General features: G+C 48.8%; 1 protein-coding gene across 31 annotated transcripts in view; it reads right to left on the reverse strand.

The window, feature by feature from the left end:
- Positions 1 to 27657, reverse strand: part of Kcnma1 (potassium calcium-activated channel subfamily M alpha 1) — a 736611-nt gene that overhangs the window by 618635 nt on the left and 90319 nt on the right. Inside the window, exon 1 of one of the 31 annotated variants that reach the window (XM_063238736.1) lies at positions 13452 to 13589. The exons of the other annotated variants lie outside the window; for them this stretch is intronic. The gene's annotated coding sequence lies outside the window, so the exon portion shown is untranslated. Of the gene's footprint in view, positions 1 to 13451; positions 13590 to 27657 lie in introns of those variants that run through there. 31 annotated transcript variants of the gene reach the window in all.

The following is a 27657-nucleotide window of genomic DNA, read 5'->3' on the forward strand; positions in this document are numbered from 1 at the left end:
AGAAAGCTATATAAGTGGTAAACTTTTCACATGTATGATTGAAACATTGCTCCAAACAAAACAAAATTAACAATAGATGTCCATGGCACCAAACTCTGGTAATCAACCCTAACTAAGATCCATTAGGTTAATAATTATTACAACTGTGAAAATGAAACCAAAACTTCTTAAAGATCAAAATGTAAACAAATGTGTAAAATACAGTGGAGGTTTAAGAGATCAGTCTACATAACAAAAACATTACTGCAATATTTAGGAGTGAAGAAATATAAAGAAGAAAAAATTGTCACCTTACTTGACAAGAGGTCAACATGCATGTACATTAATCATTAGCATAATATGATTAGAGTGTTCTCAAGGAATTATGAAGCAATATGGGTAGAGCTAACATTTAAATGTACCAGAGAAAAATATAAAATGAAATTTTAAAATACTCCATTGCAGAAAGGCAAAGGAGACTAAAAAAACAAACATAAAAAATGAAGAAAGGCTAAAATATAATAAATATTAGGAAAAATGCGATACATGTGTGAGAGGGCATATAAAATAGGATAATACATGGTAAGTAAATACATAAAGTTGCGTATTTTTCATAAAAAATATACTCTAAACATTGTGATACAATGAGGTTAAAAATAAAAGAATTCACTCCAATATGCTGGCAAAACTCAGGTGAGAAGAAAACACCAGGCTGGAGGCACTGGTATCAGAGCAAGTGAAAATCAAGACAACAGATATTAAGTAAGTCACTGCAGAGAGTTTCACACTGATAAAGATTGTAACCCAAAGTGAATCTCTGAAAGTCAAGGGCCTGTACACACCAAGTCGTCATCCAAACTTGAAACAGGAAATCATCAGAAATAAAAGGAAGCAATGCCAGAAACAGGGGCAAGAGGTCCTCCACCACTGCTGGCGTTTCCTAAACCAAGTCAGCCCTAAGTACACCTAATTAGGACTGGGCAGAAGCATGCATTTGTGGGTAGCCAGTTAACTGGTCAACAGGAAAGAACTAGTAGGAGATTTCAAGCCTGACACTCAACATATAAAACGGAGCCAGGGGATCAGTAAGGACAGCAAGGAAGACAGACGGTGTTTCCCAGATCACAGCACCAGTGTCAGCTGGAAATGTATCAGAACTGCACAACCCTGGACCAGGAGAATCAGACACTCGGGTGGGGCCCACTCTCCAGGCGCTTCTGAGGCAAGCTCAAGGTTGAGAACAAGAAAGCAGTGGTTAAGTCCAGGGCTCTAGAGGACCAATGCCAAATCCTGCCCAGTTTTGTCACGGCTAGGGGACTGCAGACAAGTTCCCCAACCTCCGTGGGCCTCAGACTCATCATCCATAAATGGAACGGAGCACTAGCATCTCTCTGAGCACAGCTGGGAGAGCCAGTGCCCGCACAGAGTGAGCACTTGCGGGTGCTCCCTCCGACCCCGGAGTACAGGACAGGGGGAGCCTCGATCCCCCTGCTGCCCCACCTCACAGCTCAGCGCTGCCCCTGCTGCACCCACTCACTCCTCTGTGCCTGTGCTCGGGAGGATGTTCCACCCCCGACAGCAGCTTGATGCTACCTCAGTGCTCTTCCTCGTCTGTTGCACAAGGCAGTGCCACAAACCCCTCCTCCCTCCCCGGTGCTCTCCAGATGGAGCCGACAGCTGAGTAACTCAGCTCCACAGCGTCAAGGGGCTTCCTTCCCCACCCACATCACACTCCACCCCTGCCTCACAGCCCAGTTGCTCCCCCTCTCCCAGGCAGGCGAGGCTACAGAGCAGGGCAGAGGCGCACCTCAGCCTGGGCCCTAATCTCTGCAGGGGATGCAAAGCCAGCACTGTGTCCATGTTCTAGGCTGCAGCCTCCACGTATCACCTGGCCTCTGCCACCCATAGTGAGTTGGGAGCAGGGCAGGCAGAGGCCTCAGGCCACACAGCAGATTCTCTGTGGCCATCAGCGGACCAGGGTCAGGTGTGTCCTAGTTAAATCAAAATGTCCTGTGGGGCAGGAGACAATTTTCCACTCATTAAGATGCAGTTCAATGTGCGATGTGTCAGGGGTTTCTCCACTGCTGATTGCATGTCTTCGCAGATGCATTGCACACTCGAGCCCTTGAGAGCTACAAGTGCATAGCAGAAGTCACCCATGGTGACCTCCTTATGGGACAGGAGAGACCCATGAAGCACAGAGAGATGCTGAGACAGCCCTGAGGCCACACAGCAGAAAAATGTACCTGTGAGGACTAAACTCCACATTCTCCCACTGCATCAGGTGGCCACACAGCCTAGCAGCCCAGGTGCCTAGGAAGAGAGGAAAAGGCATGAAGAGAAATTTCCACCTGGCACTCACCACGCTTGGGCTCACAAAGGCTGCTGGCGGAAGTGCCTTTGCTCTATTGCACTTCTCCTTGGTGGAAAGGACGCTTCATTCAGTTACAGATGCCTAGGAAGAGGCAGGCACCCTGAGCCACCTGCTTCTGCCACCCCCTTTGGTGACTTCTTCCAACCAGAACGTCTGCTCCTCCACTATCTCTCTGCCCAAAGGCTCCATGTTCAGAGTCTCCTCTCCAGGAAAATGCCTTGCAAACACCACCCTCGCCTGCCCTTTTCTGTCCCAGTTTCTCTGGGGAATCAGTCTGCAGAGTATCTGGCTCATCCTCAGACCTGCAGCGGTGTCTGACCTGAGAGGACAGAGTAGCTTCCAAACAGCCATTTGCTCCCCAAGGTTTCTTTACAAGCAGTTTAAAGTGGGCCAGATCCTGGCAGATTCTACATCTCGCACTGAGTTAAGCCTTGGCAACTGGCAAACCTCTGTTTTCCAATCTGGAAGATGGTAACAAAGACCACATGAGAGCACATGTGCAAATGCTCCAAACACCTACGTGGACAGCAAACTGGAAATTGCTATAACAAAAATGATGATGATGACGATGACAATAAGAAATACCATTAACATTAAAAATATACTTCTCCATTGATTTATCCAAGACAGCTTGGCTGCTCTATCCAAAAAGCAGGCAAGAGACTCTGGTTGAAATATTCCAAACATCAGCTCTAAACTCTAGGCTAGGGAAGGAGAGGCGAGTAGCAACAGACTTCTGTTTTAAAAACACACTGAAGCCTGGGATCCACAATGCCTGCCTAGCAAGCATGAGGGCTTCATTCAGTTCAATTCCCAGTAGCAAAAACTAAATAAATGAATAAATAAATATAAAAATAAAGCGCATTGATAAAATCCACCTTCCCAACAAAAACTAACCTAATGCACAGTTTGGATTTTTTTTTCTAAAACTTGGCTCACTCCTATTACAAAAAAAGCATCCACTCTTCCCTTCCTAGTACCAGGGGTCTGGAGAGCAGGCTCACTTTACTGCTTACACTCTAGACACATTTCCACATGGGGACCCTCTGCCTACCTCACTGGGGCATTTCATGAAGAGTTCAGTTCTAAGCTCCTAAAAAAGTTCAGTTCTAAGCTCCTAAAAAAGCTCCTAAAATACTTAGTGACTCTATCTGAAATGGAAATGAACTTCTTCCAGATTCCAAGCAAAGCCTTGAGCATCAGCTGATCCTTGAGCATTACTGGACCAACTTCCTGTACTCAGTCATACAAGCCTGGCTTAGGACTTACTCCATACCCGCACCCACTATGCACAAGGCCACTGTTTCAGTAGCTAAGAATGTAATAAAGAATCAGGCTCTGCAGGCTCTAGCATTCTTTAAACTGTTTCAAAAGAAAGTCCAAGGACCACATGGCTGTTTGGACCCCATGTTTGAACTGCCTTAGGTGTTGGGGTACCCCAGTGCTGGGAAGGGACACCCCTTTAAGAACCAGGTATCAAGCGTTAGAAACTGCTATTGCTTACACAAGGTGTCCGTGCATTAAGTGTTCTGCACTTGACATTAGGTGCCCAATGCACCCTTTAATAAAAAGGCTGCTGGATAGAGGGTCTGTCCATGCAGGTGCCAGTGAGTAACGTCACCAACCACAGTGCTGCTCCCAGGAGCTGTCTCTTCATTATTTTCCCACTTGATGAGAAAGTGTTTCTTCCATGGATAGATGTTGGGGAATAAACTACACAAGCTATATAATTTATCTCATGTACTTTTCACAACCTTAACATGTTTCTGCATTCATTTCTCGTCTCTGGGAATGCAGAACGCAGAAGTCCCTTATGCCATTCCACTGCCTTCTGGGTATGGAGTCTCTAGAGCTGGAGAGACCTGAACCCAGCTCCGGCTACTCTCCAGGTCTATACCTTGTCATCGCCATCTACCCCTGCAAGGAGGGGCCAGAGTGGCAAGGCAGTGATGCAGAGACTGGCAACAGAAGGGCCCAGCCTAGCACAGATCTTTGAAAACTTTGCTGTCACAGGCCCTCGAGGCAGAGAATGACACCTGTCTCCTGCCGTAGGTTCCACCTGGCATGCGAAGCAAGCCTTCCGGGGCAAGAAGATACTGTCAAGTGCTTCCTTTTCTCTTTTTAAACACTTGCATGATCTCATTGCTCCCTGAGACAGAGCAACCAAATACTAAAGAACATTGTGTCTAAACTTCTTCAAGACGATATGTTTCTCCTGGAAAATAAGCTGTGTTTGTACTGCAGCTCCGAGCATTCCCCATGAGGCTCTGGGCTGTGTACCTCTAAAGCACGGAAGTACGAATCCAGGAGCCTGGGGGTCCCCAGAGAGTCTATGACCATCTGTTCATTCATGCTGCCCACTCATTGATTCAGAGCCCGGAAGAGCCCCAGGCTGGCGGCTGAGTCAGCAGCTCTCAAGGCGATCACCTATTCCCACCTCCTCATGAGTCACTCGCCCACCCGATGCCCTGCTCCTTGTGGGGAATACACAGGTGCGCTAGAGTTAAGTGGTAGCCAGCCGCAGGTGGCTCACCAGCAGGCGCCAGTGCAGGGAAACCGTGCAGCAGGGAGAAAATCAAGGTTGGCCATCTCTGGTCACTTATTTATTCATCAGCCCTTACTGGGCAGATGCCATGCGCAGGCAGGTCAGGGCTTCAAGGACCCGAAGAGACAGGACTAGGAGTCAGAAAACGTTCGCAAGAGCTTGGTGATGCATTCGAGTAATCCCAGCACTCTAGGAGACTAAGGCAAGAGTATTCCAAGTTTGAGCTCAGCCTGGGGACATGCGCTATTTAGTGAGACCCTGTCACAAAATAAAATATAAAGAGCTTGGGAGGTAGCTCAGTGTTGAAGGCTCTGGGTTCAATCTCCAGTACAAGAAAGAGGGAAGAGGAGGAAGGAGAGAAAAGGGAGGAAGACAAGGAGGAAATAAAGCTTTACTAAGAGGAACTACAGAAGATAAGAGGAAGAGGTTACCTTTCAGGTTATCAAAACCACAAACTTCCTGAAAGAGTTGGCTTTGGCCCAGGCCCTGGGATTTAACGTTGGTGCAGACAGGAAACAGGATTGAATGTACCGCATCACAAAGCTGGGAATGGTGAGCGGTTTTCTGAGCTGGAGCCTGGGGACCAGTAAGTAGGTAGAGGGAAAGAAGGGGGAAAGGAAGTTCGGGCTGTTTGGTTTCCTTTGGCTAATGAGGACCTGTGAAAGAAGATTTGATCAGGATAGTGACATAATCAGCCACCATTTAGGAAGTTTCATTGGGTAGTCAGGGTTTGACTGATGGGAAAAGAGCCACCAGACCAGCTGGAGGGCTGCTGCAATGGTCCCAGCCAATGGCCATGGAGGCCTAACCCAGGAAAGAGAGCAGGAGAGGAGGAAGGACCACAGTCCAGGGACTGACTGAGGTCAAACCACCGCCAGGATGTGCACCCAGCTGGAGAAGGGCAGCAGGGAAGTGGACCCTGCAAGCCCCACTGCTGGGGAGAGACAACTCTTTCCCCATTTCGTCTTAGGAATGGGGGTGTGGCTCCAGTCCATGCTGGGGTATTTAACCACCCAGCTCACATGGACAGCTGCTAAGTTTCTTCCCAAGGATCTGAGCACAGCAGGGAGCTCCCTCGCTCAGATGCCAACGGTCAGGCCCCCAGCTCGTGCCACTGGCTTCAGTAGGCGCAGCTCACATCTTTTTCAGGAGCATCCCCAGATCAAACCAGGCAGCCTGGTCAGGGCTTCCTGCACCCAGAGAGAAGCCCAAGTCATTGGCAGGGCTGGGGTTCTGAACACTACATTTGGATGAGAAGAGGCTAAGGGCAGAAGAACAATGAATGCTCTTTTCTCCTCCTCCCCTTCCCCCTCCCCTCCCCTTCCCCTCCCCCTCCCCTCCCCCTCCCTTCCCCCTCCCCTTCCCCTCCCCGTCCCCTCCCCCTCCCCTCCTCTGTCTCCGCCTCCTCCTCCTCCTCCTCCTCCACCTCCTCTTCCTTCTTCTTCTTCTTCTTCTTCTTCTTCTTCTTCTTCTTCTTCTTCTTCTTCTACTTTCTTTTCTTTTTAATCTCTGGCCCTTTTTTAATCTTTCATTTTGTGACAGTCTCACTAATCACTAAACTGCCCAGGCTAGGCTGAAACTTGCAGTCCTCCTGCCTCAGCCTCCCAGAGTGAGATGGGGGGAAGGTCAGCTCCCAACCCTCTCCCTTCCATTACCCTGCCAATCCCAGCTACGGGTCCCAACATAGCTTCATTCTGGAGCCTGGCCATTCTTTGCATACCACAGCGTGGGGCTACTTAACAAATGGCCAGGGCAAGCCAGTGGCCATGTCTACAATCTACTAAAATACAAAATTTAAACAGAAATGATTTTGCAGCCGCTAAATGAATTGTTTTCACTCATAGTGTAAATGGAGTCAACATTACATCTGTAATCCCTCCCGTTTGGCACCTGAGACAGAAAGATTGCAAGGTCGAGCCAAGCCTGGTCGAGCCAAGTGAGACCTTGTCTCAAAATTTAAAAAAACTAAATTAAGGGTTGGTAATGTACTCAGTGAGAAGGTGCTGGATCTTTCACTACAATATAGATGGACTTGGACAACATTATGCTAAGTGCAATAAGACAAATACAAAAGTTACATGATCTAATGTGTGTCTGTGTGTGTGCGTGTGTGCGCGTGCATGTGTGTGTGTGTGTGTGTGTGTGTGTGTGTGTGTGTGTGTGAAAAAGGGAGATCAAATACACTCAGAATGGAGAATGACCCACTAATTCCCAGGGAAGGTAGAAGGAGAGAAAATAAATGAGAAAAGTAGGTCAAAGAACACAAAATAGCAGATATGTAGGTTAAACAAAAGTACATTTCTAATACCCAATATGAGAACCAAAATTGAAAATTTATATTGTATTAGAGATTTTTATTTAAAAACTACATATGAGTTGCTCCTGTCTCAAAAAAGCAACTGTGTAAGATGAAATGTTAATCCACTTCACTATAGCAACCATTTTACTATCTATATGCAGTGCATATCACCACACTGCGAGCACAATGAAATTTATTTCCAAAAATGTAAATGACATATGGAATAGCAGCAGAAGAGAAGGAATCTTCTTGCAACTTCATTTTGCTCCCTGTAAAATACGGGAAAATCCACGAGAGATCAATGGCTATTTTTTTTCCTCATTCCTTAAAATGTTGCATCAGGGAATAGTGGAGAAAAGCAACGTGCAGACACCCGGCTAATGTCGCCCCTGATATGAGATCTGAGGGTTGAGTCTAACCAGCTCAGCGGACTACACGCACTGTCCCGGCCCAGAGCTGAAGTTGCAATTAGCCCTGATAAAAAGTCTCCAGACTAGAACCAGAGCATCAGCGTCAAGGGATTATCCCTGAACTGACTGTTCTTTCCCTCGGGCGGGCTGCACACCCCTGGCCAGCTGTGTGTTAATCAGCCCCGGCCCAGCTCACTGATAAGGCACACGCTCACTGCCCAGGTCAGGAGAGCACCAGTCACAGCCCAGCTCTGAGCACTGCAGGGCCAGACCGAACTTTCTTCCTCTGCTGCTTCCTCTGGGTCTCCTTTGGGGAATGGGCGGGAGGGTCACTGGGAAAAGACACCTTTTCTCACACCCTTTGGGTGAGAATGCACGAAGGTTGCATGACCTTTACAAAAAGAGACTTGATGACGTGCATAGGGAATCTTATAAACGTGTACATCCAGCCAGGAATACTGGTACAGTGCCCACCTGGCAAGCACAAGGTCACGAGTTTGAACTCCAGTATCGAAAAAAAAAAAATGTACATCTTTTGGGTCAGCAAATTCTGCTTCTGGAAATCTATCCTAAGGAAACAATCCATGTGTGAATAAAAACGGACACACACAGAGTTCAACCACAGCACAATCTAAAATGATGAAAAATTGAAAATAGCTTACAGGACCCATGATGGGGAGATGTTAAATAATTTCCAATGCATCCACTTGAGAATGTGATAGGCACCATCAGAAAGCAGTTTCCAAGAATTGTTGATGAAATGAGGGGGAAATGTATATATATATATATATATATATATATATATATATATATATATCTCAATACAGAGAGAAAAGATGGGGTCTGGGGATTTAGCTCAGCGGCATAAGTGCCTGCCTTGCAAGCAGGCAGTCGTGAGTTCGATCCCTGGTACCGGTAAAAAGGAAAAAGAGAGAAAAGATGGATATGAACTATACTCCAATATGAACAGCAATAGTTTCTGAGACGTGAGAGTTCCTTTCTGTGTATGTTATGTGTAAAACACACATAACATAAAGTTTAGTATTCTGAAATGTAGCGTTCTATGGTATTAAGCACACTCGTATTATTCTGCATCCACAGTCACCATTCATCCTCAGAACCTGTTTATCTCCCCAAGCTGAAACTCTACAGTCATTAACTAAAACTCAATCTTTTTTCTCTCTAAGACCTGCCAACCACCATTCTATTTTCTGTCTCTATAAATTGTCCTACTCTAGAATCTCAGGGAAGTAGAATCATACAGTATATTGTCTTTTCTGTGAATTTCTTAGTTCACTTAGTAACATATCTTCAGAGTTAACCCACATTATGCTATGTGTCCAGATTTTGTTCTTTTTTAAGGCTAAATACTATTCCATTGTATCTCTAAGCCAGACTTTGTTTACCTGTCCATCTGTCGGTGGACATTTGCATTGGTTCTAGTTCTTGCTTTTTGATGCTGTGACTGTGATGTACCAACATCTGTCTGAGTCCCAACTTCCATTTTTGGGGGGTATGTACCCCGCAGTGGAATTTCTGAATCATACAGTAGGTAACTGATATCAAATGTCACAAGGAACTGCCATATAGTTTTCAATAGCAGTGTGCAAGGTTCCTCTATATTCTTGCCAATAGCTGTTGTTTTCTGAATTTTTTTATAACAGCTATACTAATGGGTATGTAGTTTTGTCTTTTTATGTATTCTTGATTTCCTCCAAGAAGCACAAGGATATTTACATTCTGAAGAATTAAAACTGGTGTTCCGTTCTAAAACTGCACTTGGGCTGGCACGCTGAGTCCTTCCCACCTGGCTCTTCAGTGGTGCTGGGCTATGTGCTCCTCCCACCCGCAGCAAGGCACAGTATAACCCCACAGCTGCAGCCAGGAGGCCAGGGCCCCTTCCAGGGCCTTGCTCCTTTCCAGCCCCCAGCCAGCTCCATGAATTGATTGTTTAAAAAGGAAACAGAGGAGATTTGCATTGGAAATTATTTCACATCCCCTGCTGCTCAAGGTGGTCGGCCTTCTGCCAACAGGACAGGAATCTGGTATATGTAACAGCCCCTGTCCATTTCTGGATCTGCCCAGTCCCTGCTTCAGGGAGCAGCACAGCACACTTAGTACTAGACTCACTTCCGCGACTGGTTGGAACTCATGGATGTGAAGGTCCACTTCACCCACTTATGTCTCCCTTACAGGCCCCTGAGGAGCTCACCTTTTCTCAAACACGTCCTGATTGGTGCCCTTCATTTCATGGTCAAAGAAGTTTGAGAAACACTAAGGTTATTGTCTCCAAAACAAATAATAAAGGCCACATGAAATGTCTATAAATTGAGAAGCATGTATCTCCCAAACATCTTGGCCACAGAACCCCTTACATTACCCTCAGGTTCTGCTTCAGTCCTTCTGGGGTAGGGACCCAAAAAAATGCAAACTCAGGGGATACTGATGTCGCTGATCTAGGGGCCCCACTGTGGGAACCACCACAAATATAGCAATATAGACAGGCAGGCAGGCAGACAGACACACACACACTCACATACGCATTTAACACAGACCATAGAAGAAATCTGTCTGCTTTCTGTAGCAGCTCACACCCTAAAAAAGCCAAGGCAGGATTTGAAATACCCATTTTCTTCTGGGATGCATTCTTAAAAGAAGCATTTTATGGTCCTTAGAGAATGCAGACTACAAATCTCAGTTCTAGCCCTGGCTGGATGCACATGGACAAGTTACCGACCCTCTCCAGCTTCAGCTTGTCCATCTCTAAGGTGGGACACAGGATGACCCTTGGCCCGTAGGATGTATGTGGCACCAAAATACAGCTTGCAGAATGTGTGGTGCCATGTCTGGCACCTATAAGGGCTCAATAATGTTGGTTGTTCTTAACCACTTTCTTATTTAACCACCTTTTCCGGTAAACAACCCATCATCTCTGCAATGACAGGTGACAATCTGGTGGCTCCAAGAGATACTATGGACCATTCTGCCTCCCATTCACCACCTTGCACAAATACATAATAATTGTACTTGTTTCTCCAGACGCCATCTGCTCCCTTCCATTGGTGGCACTAGGACTGGACTCTTCCGTGTGGTCACCTACAATTATCTGTTAACCCCATTAACTATCAAGTCATTGTCCTGGAGACAAGCCCTGAGTGCTCCAGGGATATCAACATCTCATGGCCCACCAGGCCAGCTCAATGAGAAAGGGCAGTTACAGGCTGAAATCTGTTCCCCCAATTTATAGGCTGACACCCTAACCCTCAGGATCCTAGAGTGGGATGCTATGTGGAGAAAGGATCTTAAAGAGATGATGACTGCATTAAAATGAAGTCACTAGGGGGCTGAGGATTTAGCTCAGCGGCATAAGCACCTGCCTTGCAAGCACATGGTCGTGAGTTCGATCCCCAGTACCAATAAAAAAAAAATGAGGTCACTAGGGTTGGTCCTCATCTGACATGGTTAATGTCCTTGTCAGAGATTAGGACAGACACAGTCACACACAAAGGAAGACTGTGTGGACAGTGAGAGAAGATGGCATCCACCAGCCAAGGAGACAGGTCTCAAGGGAAACCAACCCTACGGCTTTCACACACCCAGACTTTGGACATCGGCCTCCAGAGCTGTGGGACGAGTGTGTGGTCTAATTCGGTGACACTCTGTTAGGCAGCCTGAGCCCATCACCCAAGCTCCTGAAAACAACTCTCAGCTAGAGGCACCAGGTCCTGTGGCACCCAGCTAAGATGAAGAGAGGAAAGGAGGCCCTGAGCTGAGGCTCTGGCGGCAACTTCTAGCTGCTCACTGGCTATGGCGCAAGTCCTCGGTGCTCATGGACCCTCCCTACTTCCCTCCCCCCGTCCCCACCCTGAGAAAGGGGCATCCACCTCACTGTAGCACTGCCTGCCTCTCACCGGGCAAAGGTCATAGCCTCCTCAGCTGCTCTCACCTCACTCTCAGGCATCACTCAAGAATGAGCTTCAAACAGTGACACTCAGGTCACCAGTGTGGCTGCACAGACCCCTCCAATCATGCACTACGATACCAAGGCAGGATGCCAAACTCCTTACTTGACCTACAAAGCTGTATAAAAACAGCCCGGACAAATTCTGCTATGCCCTGCACACCATTCAGAATTGTGTCCGTAGCTTCCTCCCCCCACCAAAAAAAAAGCTGTCCTACCTCAGGGCCTTTGCACTAGCACTTCCTACTGCTTACAATGCTCTTCTTCCAAATTTCCATTACACTGACTTCTTCTCCAGTCAAATATCTGCTCTGCCTTTCCCACCATCATAAATATCCCCTGCTGTTTCCCACCACTGCCTTCCTAGATGTCAGTGTAAGCTGTTCATCATGTTCCCAAGAGCAGACCCAGTAGCTAAGTTGCTGCTACCTGGTCAGAGCCTAGGCCTTGTCCAGGGTTGGGAAGGAGCTCAAGAAACATGGGCAGCCTGGGCAATGCATGTGAAATGGCTTCGAGAACTATAAAGTGCTGCACAAATGTAAGACAGTCTCATAAAGACCAGTCAAGCCGTTCAAAGAACATAGAGGGAGAAATGTGGGGGAAGGACATCTGAGACAACTGAGAATGAAACAACTCAAGGAGTGAATCATGAAATAAATCAAGCAACCCCACTTTTTGAACGTACGAGGACCTGCGTTCATTGCAGGAATCCGCTCATCACGAGTGCGGCAGGTCTCCCGAGTCAGGTATCAGGACCCCCTCCTGGGGGCTGGTGCGAGGTCCTGGCTGCACTGGGCCCTCCCTGCATCTGGGCTGTCCTTGCCCTGGCACTGCCTGCCGGGGTCTGCACTCCCTCCATGGGCAGGCCCAGGAGTCACAGATGGCCCAGCACTCCCAGTGCCAACAGAGTGCCACCAACCTATCTTTAGAAGCTCGACAAGCTGGAAAATCAATTTACACCCAGGCCTGGAACCTCCCTGCTAACATCAGTGGTGGGGAGCATGTGGACTCCCCACCTGCTCTAGTGCATCAGGCCTTGCTCTGGGTCTGAAGGGCTGGCGGTGCCAGATCCAGTAACCAAGAACTACTGTACCCACACATGTGCTGGTCTGTCCTTTGGTGCTGGCCATGCCTCACTGAAGCTGTGGACTACCGTGAGACCCTGGAAAGTACCAGCCACTCTATACCCTAGCTGCACAACTGGCACTCCTCCCAGTCACTTGGCGTAGGCTACTGATGGTGACATCAACAGATTGCCCCAGTGATGTACATGCTAAGTCTCCTCCTCAGGCTACAAATCAGACAGGAGAGAAGAGCACCCAGGCAAGAGGCAGATTCTCAATGCGGAGCCAGGCAAGGCTTTGTCCTGCAGCAAACAGCACCACAGACTCCACCAAGGAGAGAACCCAGAACCCGTGCCTCAGGATGGGGAGGGAGCCACCTCACCACACCCTCTCCACCCCCTGTATCTCTCTGCTCTTTCCAGAAAGGTCACCAGCACCTGACTTGGTGAGCAGTGCCCAGGACGGTACCAGAGGGGAGTTGGGAGCAGAAAGAAGAAAACTCTGGCTCTGCCCCGACTCCTTGTCCTGTTCGATTCTCTTGGACCTCACACTTTCTGGGCTTAGCCTTTGAGATTTGCAAACCACCTCTGGCCTTCTGACTACATACCCACTCCAGATGCCATTGGACAGAAGCCCAGAGAAACACTGTGTTGTTCAGTGGTGCAGGCCAGAGCCCTCTTCTCGGCCCCACATCATTTCTGCCACCCACCACCCTGCAGCAGAGGCTACACAGCACAGGCTCCCACCCTGGCTCCCAACCGAGAAACAAGAATGACCCAGAGGAGTTTAAGGGCTCAAGAGCAGGCCCTGAGAACTCACAGAAGCACAGGCCTACTGTTTGTTCCTTAATCCAAAAAAGGGATCCAGCTCCGTGCCCTCAAGGGCCAGCCCGATATGGTAAGTGAGGGGTGTGTGGCTCTGCCCAATCCACAGACGTGCATCTTAAATCTTTTCTTTTTGAAAAAGACTGGCAGCACAAAGTTGCAGGAAACCACTCAGGAGTACGGCAGGTCTCCGGAGTCAGGCAGCAGGACCTCCTCCCAGGGGCTGGGGGGAGATGCTGGCTGCACTGGGCCCTCCCTTCTCTTGGGCTGTCCTTGCCCTGATACTTCCTGCTTGAGATTTTACCCCAAATCTCCTACCTTATAAATACAGGGATACTCCCCCCAAAAAATATGTCACCTATGACACGGTGCAGGGTAAACTAAACATGCTCAGAGACTCTCAGTTTGTCCCCCTGAGGGAGGAGGAGTCAACCCACTGGGGAGACCTGCAGAGGTCCCCGTCCTGGAGCTGCTCCATGAGAAGGTTTTCTGGGACTGCTGCCCAAACACAGGGTGCCAGCCCGAGGCTAAGGAGTCAGGAAGCAGGGCTCCTCCCACTCGGAGGGAGGGGACCGGAGAAGGAAAGGAACTCCCTCCCTATACACTGCCAATCCTTGGGGTTCGGTACTTCCTCGCTCCCCCACCACTTCTCCTTCTCCCACCCAGGCTGACCCTTCTCCCTCCCAGCACCTGCACGCTGCTCTCTGCTGCTCTGTAAACCTGACTCGCAATCTCCAGATGCTCAGCAGACCTCTCCAGGCAGGGGCCTGGAGGCAAGGCTGAACATTTTCCATCCCATGCTCCACCAGCCAGCACAACCTCGGTGAACAAAAGCAGCTCCTCCAGAACTGAGTGCTGGGAACACTCCAGGGGTACATAGGGCTAAGGAGACCAGAATGACACATCAAAGAGCTTGGAGGATCTCTGCCTATTGAGAAAGGAATCCCCAACACTGAAAGACACCTTGCCCTGCTACCCCCAACCACACCCAGCCCCCTGGCCTCTCCTGGCCTCAGCCAGTCTTGCATACTTGCAGACCATAGGCCCCTGTGGAAAAGCTCCCTCTGTGAAGGCCCCTTCCCCTTCTTGTATGTCCCGTGCAAGATCTGTGTCTACCTGGGCCTTTGCTGGTCTCTGCAGCACCCCGAGCCCAGAATGCTGATGACACATGGTGAGTACTGCACAAACAAATCTAAGACTGAAAAAGCAGGAGCTGGGCATGGTGGCACAGCCTGTCATTCCAGTACTCTGGAAGATTAGGCAACAGGGTGACAAGTTCAAGGCGAACCTGGGCAACTTAGTGGGCCCTGTGTGAAGACAAAAAAATAAAAAGAAAAAGAAGAAAAGGGATGGAAATGTAGCTCAGTACGAAGGACCTGGGTTCAAGCAAGAGACAGACAGAATGAATGAATTTCCGAAAAGCCCATTAAGAAGCAATGATTTCTGAGGCCTGTGCAGAGAAGCAGCCAGGCCTAGATCGCGCTTCCTCCTCCCGTCCCTGCAGAGCATGCTCAGTGGGCAGCACACCCGCAGAGCTTTCCACACTTCACACCTGATACATTTCAGTGCTTGGGTGCCAGGCAGGTCAAGAGCACCTCTGGACAGGCGCAGATGTGACGAGGGGTGGAGAGCTTTGAGTGTACACACAGCAGGTGTTGCAAGGGGTTCGAGGAATCTCAGGTGCACGTGCAAATGGGTGAAATCAGTGAATGCATGTATGGAGGGGTAAAGGGGTGCGGGCTGAGGGCGCTGGGGACCTGGGCATGTGCATAAAAGTCGGGGAGCAGAGGGGAAGCAAGGGCTGTGTGGTGAAGGAGCCCCTCCCCCTGTACAAACTCAAGCTAGAAAGAGGGGACAGGAAGGTCCCACCTTGTGATCTATACAAAGAGGTCTCTGTATGACCTGCTGCCTGACCTCTACCAACCTGCACAGGAAGAATTGATGTCACCGACATCCAGGCCACACTCATTAAAGGACCAAGGTGTTTGCACAACAGCCACTGGGCTGGTGCCACTGCCCCTGGAAATACAAGCTGGCTCCACACTTGAGTGTTAGGGCCTGGGGTTGTCTAGGGTCCTTTAAAAGGGAGCCAGAACCCAGTAACCAGAATCCAGGCCTGAACTCATTGATCTGGATTTCCTGGAGATTCCAGAAAGCCACTGAGCCATTGGGCCAGCAGTGGGGGCCTGATCATCAGCTACACATCACACTGGGTCATGGTCACTGGGAACCAAGGGGCTCCGAGATGCTGAGACCCACTGGACCGTTCTGAGAGCCACCAGATCAGGACATAGGCACCAAAAGATCACCTCTCCAGCCTCCTCACCCACTCGGCTTCCCAGCCCCACCCACTCCTGGGCACTTCTCTTCCCATGGGCACCTGTCCTTGTTCAGCAAGAGGTGTGGGCATCAGCACCTCAGACAACACTGCTGTCAAAGAGCAGACACTGCAGTTGGGGAAAATGACAAGAAAGCACAGCGGGGAGATCACCAGAAGCTTGGAGAGAATAAGAAAATAAAGTAAGGGGCGGAGGCAGAGAGGGCCTGGAGTTGTGCTACGGACTGGCCACGTTCTGTGGCCACATTCTCTCAGATGTCTCCATTTGTCACACAGTTCAATTTACTTCACGCATCAGCCACGTCCTTAGAGAGACCAACACACTCACGTTCCTCCCCACTTTACCTCTCTCAAGTTTAAAACCACTTAATAACCAGGCACAGTGACACACCCCTATAACACTAGTGCTGTACTTAGAGGTTGAGGCAGGAAGATCACAACTTCAAGTCCTATCTGAGCAATTTGTGAGACTCTGTCTCAAAAGGAAAAATAAGAAGGGCTGGGGATATAGCTCAATGATAGAATGCCCTGGATATTACATCCTCAGTGCCTCAGAAAACATAAAAATAAAACCGTTTATCCAAAAAAAAAAAAAAAAACCTGTTTATCACTATCTGACATTAAATGATTGCTCATTTACCGTGTTTTTGTTTCCTGCAATAGAATACAAGGTTCACAGAAGAGGAGATTTGAATATTGTCACCACTGTGGCCCTAGCACCTATCCTGTGCCTTAGGGACACCAAATCTCACGGTCTCCTTTAGCTTACTGGCTTAAGCAGTGTCCTCCTGGCCTCTTCTCTTTCTACTCATCTTTTTCAACACATGCGGCCATTAACACGCTCTTGTGAATCATCTCTCTCTCTAAGAGCTCCTTAAAAATCTAGGAGCTAAAGTTCTGCCCCAACCCAAGGGTAAGCTCCACAGGCATCCACTTCTTCATGATGCAGAGCTCTCGGAGAGCTCTGTGGTGACCTAAGGCATGTAAGTCCTTGGGGGAGGAAAAAGATCAATTAGAAGAAGAGACAAATTTAGCTGCCTCCTCATTTGGCCGTCAAGAACAACAGGTCTGTGGTCTGATCTTTGCCTCAAACAAATGGAGAAAAACCCAAAAACAGTAGGAAGCCACACGCACTGTATTAACGCAGGCTCGGAGAAGATGCCTCCAGTTGCTAAGCAACCACAGTACACACGCGGTTACTATTAGAAAGTTAATCATGGAAAATGCTGTGGTCTCTTTCCCAGCCCTGCATCTCTCAGCTCTCACTACAATTTCATCTTCCGTATAATGTTACTGGACAGTGCAATTGGCCCCGTCTATTCCCTTGTCCCAGGCCATTATGACCTTTCCGTCCCCTTACAGCTGCACGCCACGTCAGCTCCGCAGAGCTGTAAGGTAGGCTGGATTCAGTCTGCACCAGACCTGGGCCAGCACACTGACATTTTCCATGTGGCCACAGCAGCCAGCCAAGTGCTGAGGGTAGCGGGGGATGGGGGATGAAGACGACTTGCTACATCACCCACACTAGCTTCAGCAGAGGGAAAAACGGCTCCAGCCCCACCTTGGCAGTAGACGACATCCACACACCATCTCTAGCCAGACATGCCAGCCCCCAGCAAAGCCTGTTCTCCATCCTTGTTTTGGGGGCACAAGTTGTTTCCCACCTCACTCTTTTGCAAGAGTCTTGCACTCTTGGCCAGAGCAGCAGGTCCTGCTTGAAGGCGATCCTCAGAAAAGGCTTAGTACCTACTTGCCAGTTACACCACATGGAGCAGACAATTGACTTGTTTTTTTACAGTTATTTGCGGGCTCTGGTTCCCTTCCCATTAGCCTGGATAATCAAGGAGAGACTGAGACAGAATTCATTCTATGCCCAAGGTCAGTCAGCTGGCTGCTGCCACCCCTCAACCCAAAGGCTGAATTATTACGGCTTTTATTAATAATAACAAGAACAATAAATACCACGAGTGATTATAAAGTAAAGGAATTCTTCAATTACCTCAACAGCTAAGACCTTCCTTGGAGAAAGGCAAAGTGGAAAAAATGCTCTTAAGGTTGAAGCTGGGAATCTTCTGGCAACAAAAATGCCCTGTGTTTGATGCTGCTGAAGGTCAGAAATGGGCTGAAGGTACACGGTGTGAGGTCAGGGCTGGCGTGGGCCTGGGTCCTGGCTCCTCCAGGCTCCTCCAGATGTGCGACTCCTGGAGAATCACTTGATGCAGCAGGAGGCTGAGACTCAGTGACACAGAGCACTTCGAGGGCTTGGCCAACGCTCAGCACACAGTGGCTCTATCAGCTCCCTTATTCTCCTTATTATTAATGCCAGCAATTGGAAGAGGAGTGATGTGTTTTCATTCAGTCCCCAAACCAACTCAGGAATAGAGATGAGGATGGCATGTCCTCTGCCGCCCATCAGCCTGCTCTGTGCCCCCAGGGGTTCCCCAGGAGCCCTAGGTACCTGCCTCTTGCCTGCCCCCTCACCTTGCCCCTGTCCCCACCTTAGAGGGGCATCCTGGGAGGTGTCAAGATACTCTGTCTGTGAAAGACATGGACAGTAGACCAAGTTGCCTCTGGCCTGGACACATCAAGTCCCACAATGGCTGGAGCAGCATTTCCCCCAACAACCTCAGCCTTAGGAAGATATCAAGATCCCCAAAAGTTCAACAACAGAAAATCTTCCAAACTTCTCAATATATTCAGTGTCCAGCAATTTTTTTCTCCTGTCATGTGCTCAGCAAATTCACAGAGGATCTACTATGCGCCATGCCCTAATATATGACAGATAAAAAGGCAACAGCATACAAAGAACAGGGCGAACAATGACTCTAGCCAAAGAGAACAGCACGTGTAAAGGCCCTGGAGTATATAGAGCATAATGTTCTCTATGGACAAGGGCCTAGGGGTAATATCGAGGACAAGAGGACAATCTTCTGTCCCTCTCATCAAAAGGAACCGTTAAGAACCCACAGGAGGGACCATCTCCTGTACAGAAACCTCTCTGAGCACCATTTCCCATCTCATACTTCCTGTTCTTGCTCTCTTCTGGTTTCCTCGGTTTCCATTCTGGTGCCTGGTTCTTAGTGGTAGCAAAGTGCAAGACTAAAGGTGTACACACTAGTGGCCAGGAAATCCCACCCCGGCCACTACTGCTTTGGTGGCTGAGAAGGCTGATGGGATTTTCTGTGTCTCAGTTTCCTTGTCTGTAAAACCTGGAAACCAGAGACCCTCTGTCAACTGCTGTGAGGACCAAGGTTGGGAGGCTCTTCACTGTGTCCCCGGCACATAGGGAAGGCTCATAAGTGTGACGTCACTGTCACCTACCATGACCGTCATCATCCTTGTTATTACAGTCCCTCTGTACCGGCCCATTGGGCATGGTTGGATGGATGATCCCTGTCACTTATCCAGGCGCACACACACTCAGTGGGTGTGGTCATTAGATGTGCTTCCTACTAATCCTCACTGGGATAGTGACTTCTGGGGACCTTGGGAGGAATCCAGGTTTCCCCAAGGCTCCTGTGAGCCACTTCTGGGTACCTCGCTCAGGGTGCCAATTCCAGCACCTCTGGGAGTCCAGGTCAGGATGTGGAGTCTCCCAGACTCCACAGAGACCTCTGCACCACACATGCAAGATTTTCCCTGCAGAGGACCCCTCTTCCCTAACCCAGCTCTCTCCAAAATACCCCCCAATGCCTAACGCCTCTTTGGTTCACCACCCCCGCCATCGCTGACCGTCCCTCAAACCCTCAGTAGTTTCAGAACTGAGTAACTGCAAAACAGCACCCAGTGATGCTAATTCGAACACACATCAGAAAAGGCAGCGTGGAGCAGCTTCCTGGCAGCAGCCCCTCACACACTGCACAGCTGCCGCCACGCAGGAGTGGGGCTTGCGGAGGCTGGGAGCCATGAGTGGGTGCTTCCAGCTTTCGTCCCCTAAGGGCTGAGCTGCCACTTCACAGAAAACGGATCCCGGGCCATGAACAGGCGAAGTCAGTCGACTGCTCCACCCTGAACACGGGCCTGGAAAAGGCAGAGTCCAGCGTCCTTTAACAAGTCCAGTTCCACTCCAGTCAGCCTCATGCACTGTGTAGCAGCATTTATGACCGAGCACAGCAAGCTACCTTTCCCTCCTGGTATATCAAAAGTATAAACTCAGCCCATGAAGGGGCAGATAAGTGGCATTGTGCCTTGCTCTTTTGGTCTCTCTCTCTCTCTCTCTTTCTCTCTCTCTCTCTCTCTCTCTCTCTCTCTCTCCCTCTTTTTTTTTTCAGAAATAGGGACTGAACCCAGGGCCTTCACAATAAGATATATCCCAGCCGTTTTTTTTTTTTTAACTTTGAGACAGATTTTCACTAAGTTGCTTAATGACTGAGATCAAATTCATGATGCCTCAGCCTCCCAGAGTGCTAGAATTACAGATATGCACCAACATACCCAACCCAGTGGCACTGGTAAATGCCCTTCTCCTGCAGGAAGTCCTCCTGAATCCCGAGAATGAGGATGACTTTTTTCCCTTCCCTGAGCTTGCCACACTTTGTCTACTATCTATCACGGGTGGTGAGATTACAGGCAAGCTAGGGCATGGCTTATCTGCTCTCAGGAACAGCGGCATCTCTGAGAAGAGTCTGGCTCCCACGGCCACCCACTTCCTCTGGACACTGGAGTCAGGGTGGACACAGGATACTCTGCAGGCCCCCTGACCTCCAGCCTGCCTTAGCACCGGTGAGCTGAGCCACCATCACTGCCTGGCTCACTATTAAACAGACATCATAACAACAAATGCCACAAGCAGACACACCTACAGAGTCTACCAGAATGCTTGGCACATAGTAAGTGCTTAAGAAATATTTATGGGTGGTTAAGATGGATCACCTTGGAGCTCAGCACACTAAAGGAACAGAAAAGAAAATAAGATGTCACTCTGGTATTAAATGGACTCTGACCTCAATTGATCCCATTGACAAATATAGCGCTTTTTTTTTTTTTGTATTAGACCTGGAACCCAGCTCTAGAGCAACATCGTAGCCATTGATTTTACTTTAATTTGACTGATTGATTGATGATTGTTTTGAGGTAGTCTTGCTAAGTCTCTGATTGATTGATTGATTGACTGATTGACTCATTGATTGTTTTGAAGCAGTCTTGCTAAGTAAGCCTTTAAATTTTCCAGGCTGGGCTCAAACTTGCCATCCTCCTGCCTTATTCTCCCAGAGTGTTGGGATTACAGGCATTTGTTGCCACATCTAGCTTGCAAATATGGCTTTTTTTGTATGTGTAGTCTGTCTAAAACATAAGTATGCAAATACACAACAAGAGAAATTAAGATAGAGATGCAACCAGGTAACCCCTACATGGCAGGAAACCTCCCACAGTTTGGCCAAGTGCAGGGGAGGCTGATGGCACAGAGGAGATATGCAGTGCAGAGATGCCATGGAACGCACAGGGCTCCATATCTCTAGGTTAAGTGTGTCTTTCCAGAATGGCTCTTTTTTGAGTGCTGCTGCACAGATATATTCAGGGAAAGCAATGTGTACTTTATAGCAGGTCCACTTTTCAGCACATTATGATAGTTCCATTGGGTGACCAAATCAAATGGTCCAACAATCGTCCTCCCATGGAAACTTATCTTCAATGTCCAAGTGATGTCAACGTGAGACTACAGCAAGTGTTGCAAAGATGTGTTCTCTAAAGAGTTCCACTGTTAGCACCTGTGTTGCAGCAAGATCTGCTCTGCAGAAGGACAGCACAGGGGGACAGGAGATGTGGAGTGGACTGCTCCAGTAACTAAGCAGCAGAACTTTCCACCAGTGCCACAAGAAGAAAGGGTCCAATGCAGTTTGCTCTTCATTCCCAGACAGACCAGCATTCAAGTGTGAAGAAAGCTAGCAACGTGTGAACTGTGCTCTCCTCTCCTGTCTCCTCAGGAAACCTTTGCATGCTTGGAAGTTTCTGAAGCTTTCAAAATTTCTCAGGATCTGGAGCCTGGCTGTGCACGATGGCTAGTGTGCGGCGTTCCTAAGCACCAATAACTGCCTCGGTTTGAGAGGTAAAAGGGAAGACACCATTGACGGGGCTGCAGCATGGCTTGCCATAGCACTTTCCCTGGAGGGACAGGGGCACTGGGCCACCTGGGTCTACCTCCCACCGTGTTGGCTGCACCTGAGGTGAGGGTATCATGGGCCACAAGAGTTTTGAGGGGACCGAGTGTGCTTGAAGAGTGTCCTAAGGGTGATGCGGGACAGGAGAGGAGGACGCTGGAAGGAGGAAGGAGGAAGGAAGGAGGACAGCACAGGCAGTGAGCTGAGCGGCCACCACCATCTTCTCTTCCTTCCCGGAAGTCATGGAAGTCATGGAGCTCACCATCCAGAAAGGAGCCGGCGTTCAGGAGGGTGGCTGCTGGGCTGTCTTCCTTCGTCTAGAGAACAGCAACCACGACTCGATTTTGATGCCAACTTGTGCAGGTTAAAATAAGATGAAATCAACATTTATGGGCCTCATACAATTTTAATTAATGCAACTCAACACATTTACAGAGGACCCATTGTGTTCCAGACAATGATGTAAGTCTTTGGAATCTAGCAGCAAGATATGAAAACTGAGAACAGAATAAGCATTCTGCCCAGAAGAGGACACATGCCAGGCATGTCGCGGTGGGTTAGGGCTCATTCTTCTGTGGATTTTAGAGGCCCAGCCAGTGTTTGCCCATGCTGGGTTCCTGTGTCACACTAGCAAGGCCCGAGTATGCACTGGCCCCAGAGCTGAGGCTGGGGTGCAGAGTGGACCACGTAGCTGCGGCCAACTCATCCCCACTCTTGGTGCTTAGTTTTTATTTTTGCACCAGGTGAAAGGAGTGACGAGGATGGTCTCTAACTTCCACCACGTGCACTCCCGATAACTATGTGTGCCCTTTGTTATTCATGGATGCAAGGGACAGCCAGATGCCACCCCTCCTGGCTGCTAGCAGAGCCCCGTTTTGTTCCGGTTTCCTGTGTTGTATGCCGGCTGGCACTCCAGCCCATTCTGTGCTAACCTGGGCTTTCTAGTCCACAGCAACCAGGATACTCCCATTCCACCTGTCACCAACTGATCTGGAGGTAGGTAAGTGACGTGGTTCTGATCAATCACTGTGACACATGGGAGTACTGCTGGGAGGCTTTGGTGACAAGTTTCCTCTCTATATAAGCCCTCCCTAGAAGCAATGGTTGCTGCTCTGCCTCTGGACATTGTCATCTCTGGGTCTGATGTCTGGAGCTGCTATAGCCATCCTGTAGCCAGAAGAAGCAGACATAGGATAAAGTGATGACTAAGGATGGCAAAATAAAGAACAGAAGGACCTCAAAACATTACTGAACCACTGATTTGTGTACACTAGCGTTGATAGTTCCCATTATTTGTAGTCAAAACCAGCCTAACCAATATCATATCAGCTAGAATAGAATGAAAGTATTTGGAAGCACTCTTAACCCCAAGACTACTATACACAGCTGCATGTTCTTTTCATGGGATGGAGGTTTCCCTCTGTGGGGAGCAGCTAAAGTTGGAAATTAGTCACACATGTGCGGATAGGACAAGGCCATCAGCAAACAAAGAGCGCAAGAGAGGGGCCGTATAAACAAACTACTCCTCCAGTCCAAGGTTGCTAGGCAAAGGTGTGTCACGTGACACCAACCTGCAAAAATGTATAAATAAATGCACCGTGCTACAAGCGGTTGAGCAGTTCCTTTTCCTCTCAGCTGGAGAGAGGGCTCCATCTGACCTCAGCTTTCTCTGTATATCGCCTCTTATTTTTATTTTCCATCCTCTGGCCATCCTTCCCCCAGGGAGTTTCAAGAGCCTGGCTGGATGCAGCAACCTTTTAAATAAATCTCTGGCATCCTGCCTTTCACATAAGCCAATAGCATCTTGATATCGACACTTTTCACTTGCTCGGATTCTGGACAGACGTGCAGGGCCTAAACACTGTCACAAGAGACAGTGTGGACTTGGCACTCTCCGTGCAGATGCAAGCAGGGCTGTAAAGTCAGTCAGAGAAGCAGAGCATCACGCTGGTGCCTCAAAGCCCAAACTGGGCTGTACTGGTGGCTCGGAGCTTCCTCAAGCACTTTTCATCCCTCTCTGCCTGCAAATGAAGACCTGCTTTTTTGATGAGTGTGCTGAGTGAGATTTTCACTGAATACGTGATCAGATCAAAAATTACAGTGAATGCTCAGGTTAAAAATAAAAATGGATTATGGTGAAAGATACACAGCACTCAAAACCCACTCAGAATCCTCCTCCTCACTTTGCACAGACGTATCCTATCACTCTTGCCATTTTCTGGAGCAATTCCGAAAGTCCATTTTGTGTCTTGATGCGGTGTGATCAAAACTACAGGGAATGCTGCTGCCGGGTGGCGTCCAACAGAAAGGCAGGCTCGTGAAAACATGACAGTGCATTCTCCTCCATCTTAGTCACCGGTTCTGGCATCGTGTGACTCCTGGCTCTTCCCCAAAGCCACACAGTGCAGCTAAAAACACTCAGACGCGGGTTTCCTCCCACAGCCGCCTCCTTTTTCTCTCACCCCCGCCTCCCCTCTCCTCCCTCTCCCCTTTCTCTTCCTCTCACAAACCAAAGAGAGGAACAGTGATGGAGGTCAGGGCATGAAGTGATGCTGCCCTCCATGATAAAACACACTACTTCCCCTACTGCACGGCCCTTTGCCTTGGTGGCACTGCGTGCAAAGACAGTAAACAGCCTGAGCGGGAAATAATGCCACGCATACTTCTGGGGGTGCGTCATGCCCCTTTAAGACAAGGCCCACAGCTCAGTTCCATTCTAGGCCACAGCTCCGGTTTCAGGCCTGAGGTCGGTCCCCTTACGGCCTCATGCAGTATTCATACACCCCATAATCGGGGCCAGCTTCACAGGACAAACTGGTTTGGGGCTCCCTGTTCCTTTCTCCAGACAGCTCTTCCCTTTCATGGACAGGCCTTCCCCACCTGCAGCACAGCCAGAGAAAACACACGGGACACACGTGGACCCTCCATCCAATATGGAGGGTCCCCCGGGGATTGCTCAGAGTGGACAGGAAGCCACTGTCCTGTGGGCAGTCACAAGGGTGGGGGTACAGGGCACCTGGGACACCAGGCTGGGCCAGAGCCTAACTTGGGATCAACGCTACAGCAGGCCCAGAGGCATCATGGGAAATCCCTAGGCTGGGTGGTCTTGTGGGTTCCCCTGATCTGCTAAAGAGGGTCCTTCCCCACACCCTATATGCAGAACCACACGGCAGGTCTCTCTGTGGTCCTATTTTAAGGATAGACTGTAAGTCATTTCCAGTTACAAAGACAGAAGTGAGGCTGCTGGGGGGAGAAGAAGGGAAGAAGGAAGACACACAGAGGAGGTTCAAGGTAATCAAGAGCAGAAAGGCGGGGTGGGGCTGGTAGGTTATGCTTCATGGTCCTTACCCCAGGGCTCAGCAGGCTCCCTGCTGCACACACAGCCCCCAACCACAATCGGGAGGCCTCAGCTGTGTCTGCACTGTCATCTATGGGGACTCCTATGTGAGTGCCACGGGGGTGGTGGGGAAAGACCGGGCTCTGATGAAAGCCAGCCTGGGTTCCGCCTCACCCCTCTACTCATAAGCTGTTCCTCCATCTCCTCCGCTGAAAACTGGTCACCCACCATCCAAAATACACCTTCAGGATCCAGCATATTCCGCAACAAGTTACACTCAAATTGGCCACATGACCCAGCAATTCCACTCCATGTATATACCCAAAAGAACTGAAACAGGTATACAGGAAGAAAACCTGTATGCAAATGTTCATAGACACACTGTTCATAACAGCCAAAGGTGGAAATAACCAAAACGTCTACCGGTGGATGAACAAATAAGCAAAACTGGTTGCATCATACAGTGGAAAATCGTTTTAGCTAGAAAGGAATGAAGTACTGATAAAATGTTAAACTCGAGGTAAACCTCGAAAATAGCATGCTTAGTTTAAAAAAAAAAAGGCAGCCCTAATTTACTCTTGCAATCCGAGAACTTAGCTCAGACCCAATTACACAAAGCAATGAATGAACTGAAATTACACACTAGAAATGAAAAATCATAAAAAAGAAAATAAAACTTACTATAAATAATTAGGTTATAAATTCCTAGATAACCTAACTTATATCCTCAGGGCCACTCCAAGAAAAGGACATACAGGCAGACAGTGACCGGGCCAACTCAAGAGGCCAGCACAAGCCTCTCTTGGGGACATCATGGCTTGAGGCATCGGTAGTTCCAGACTGAAGTCGAGAAGGGACATCCTGGTCACTGCAGAGTCACTCTCAGCTCCTCTCATCCAGAGAGCTGAGTACGAGACCATGTGCACTCCGGTGTCATCTACCTCTGCAGAGGTCAGACTCACCTTACAGAGGAGCAAAGGCAAGGTCTGCAGGGTCAGCACTGGGCCAAGGTCACGCTGCAGGCCTTGTTAAGATTTTTACATTGTATCTTCTTTCCAGAGTCTACAGAGCTGGCTTTCTGATTCTCTCACCAACATAATAATGTCACAGACACAAACAACGCTGGGGAATAGGTCCCCATAGTCCTGAGTTACACATCTGGGTCTTATCTAAGAAGTCACTTCAAATGCCACAGTGACAGGTCATAATGGGAAGTGGGGAAGAAAGAAGCATGCTCAGGGGACAGGAAATATTTGTCCCGGCTACTTCGCAACCCGTGTGCCTTCGAGGGAGTGTGGATTTCTCTGAGGCTCTTGTTAGTTATTGGTTTTGATTTTTTAAACATAAAATTGTAAAAAAAAAAAAAATTAAAGTCTGATGCAAAATAGAATAGATCATCTCCAAGATCTCTTCTAGCTTTAGGGCTCTAACGCAATCACAACTAACAAGCACCCCTAGAGGACGGAGAAACAAGGCCATCTTGTGCACAACTCCCCCAGCAAGACTCACGTATGACCCCAGGCAACAGCATAGCCTGCTGGCAGGCTGTGGGACCGGATGCCCAAAGTTGAGACCATGCCCCCACCCTTCCCTAGGAGTTTCTTACATCAGATCTCTACATATTCCCTGCACCAGGAATGAGCAAGAAAGGAAAGATGCAGTGATTCTGCTCCCACTGAATGCATGCATTCAGTGAGATTTCCAGTGTTACATAGCTAAGAAATACCCCAAATCCTGTCTGCTCCCATCCACCTGATTTCTACTTTGTCTGCATGCCCTGCACTCATAATCCCTTCATATTATCCTTTAAATCAACTCGAAATTGTCTCACTTTTTTAAAAATAGCATTGTCTTGGGCAATAATACCTGTGAAATCGCAAGCTCTGATGTGCTAGGTCTATTTTTTCACAAGCAAATTCAAATCCACAACTATAATAAGAAACTCGTCTGTGCGCCCCCTCATTGCCTCATGTACCGCCAGTACTGAAAGCTGCAGAAGCCAGCAGAAGCCCACCTCATTTCTGCAGCCACATTTTAGATCAAAGGCATTTCCCGTCACTTAGAGGAGATAGCTGAGGCTCCCCATTTCAGGTGGCCCACCTGCAGCACCACAGCTGGGCTATAAACTCATTCCAAATCCTAAGTCTTTGCTACTCTAGCGGTCATCCATCCAGCTTGTCTGCAGGCTACAGGGGTGAATAAAAGTCAAGAGGCTGTAAATAATGCCCACGACCTTTATCACCTATTCAACTTAATCCTGTCCTAAGAACGTGACAGCAAGATTTTCCATGAGAGTATAAAGCAAGAGTGACTCCTGTATGCACAAACAGAGCTGACAGTCAGCATGCAGAATGGAATGGATAGAGGGGAGCACTGAAGGAGTCCTGACCCCTTAGTTCCATGGTATCCACTGCCTGCCCAGATCTGC

The sequence above is a fragment of the Cavia porcellus genome, unplaced genomic scaffold (genome assembly GCF_034190915.1).
Source record: "Cavia porcellus strain 051 isolate PalLab524CR breed Dunkin Hartley unplaced genomic scaffold, mCavPor4.1 scaffold_28, whole genome shotgun sequence".
In the NCBI taxonomy this organism is placed as follows: domain Eukaryota; kingdom Metazoa; phylum Chordata; class Mammalia; order Rodentia; family Caviidae; genus Cavia; species Cavia porcellus.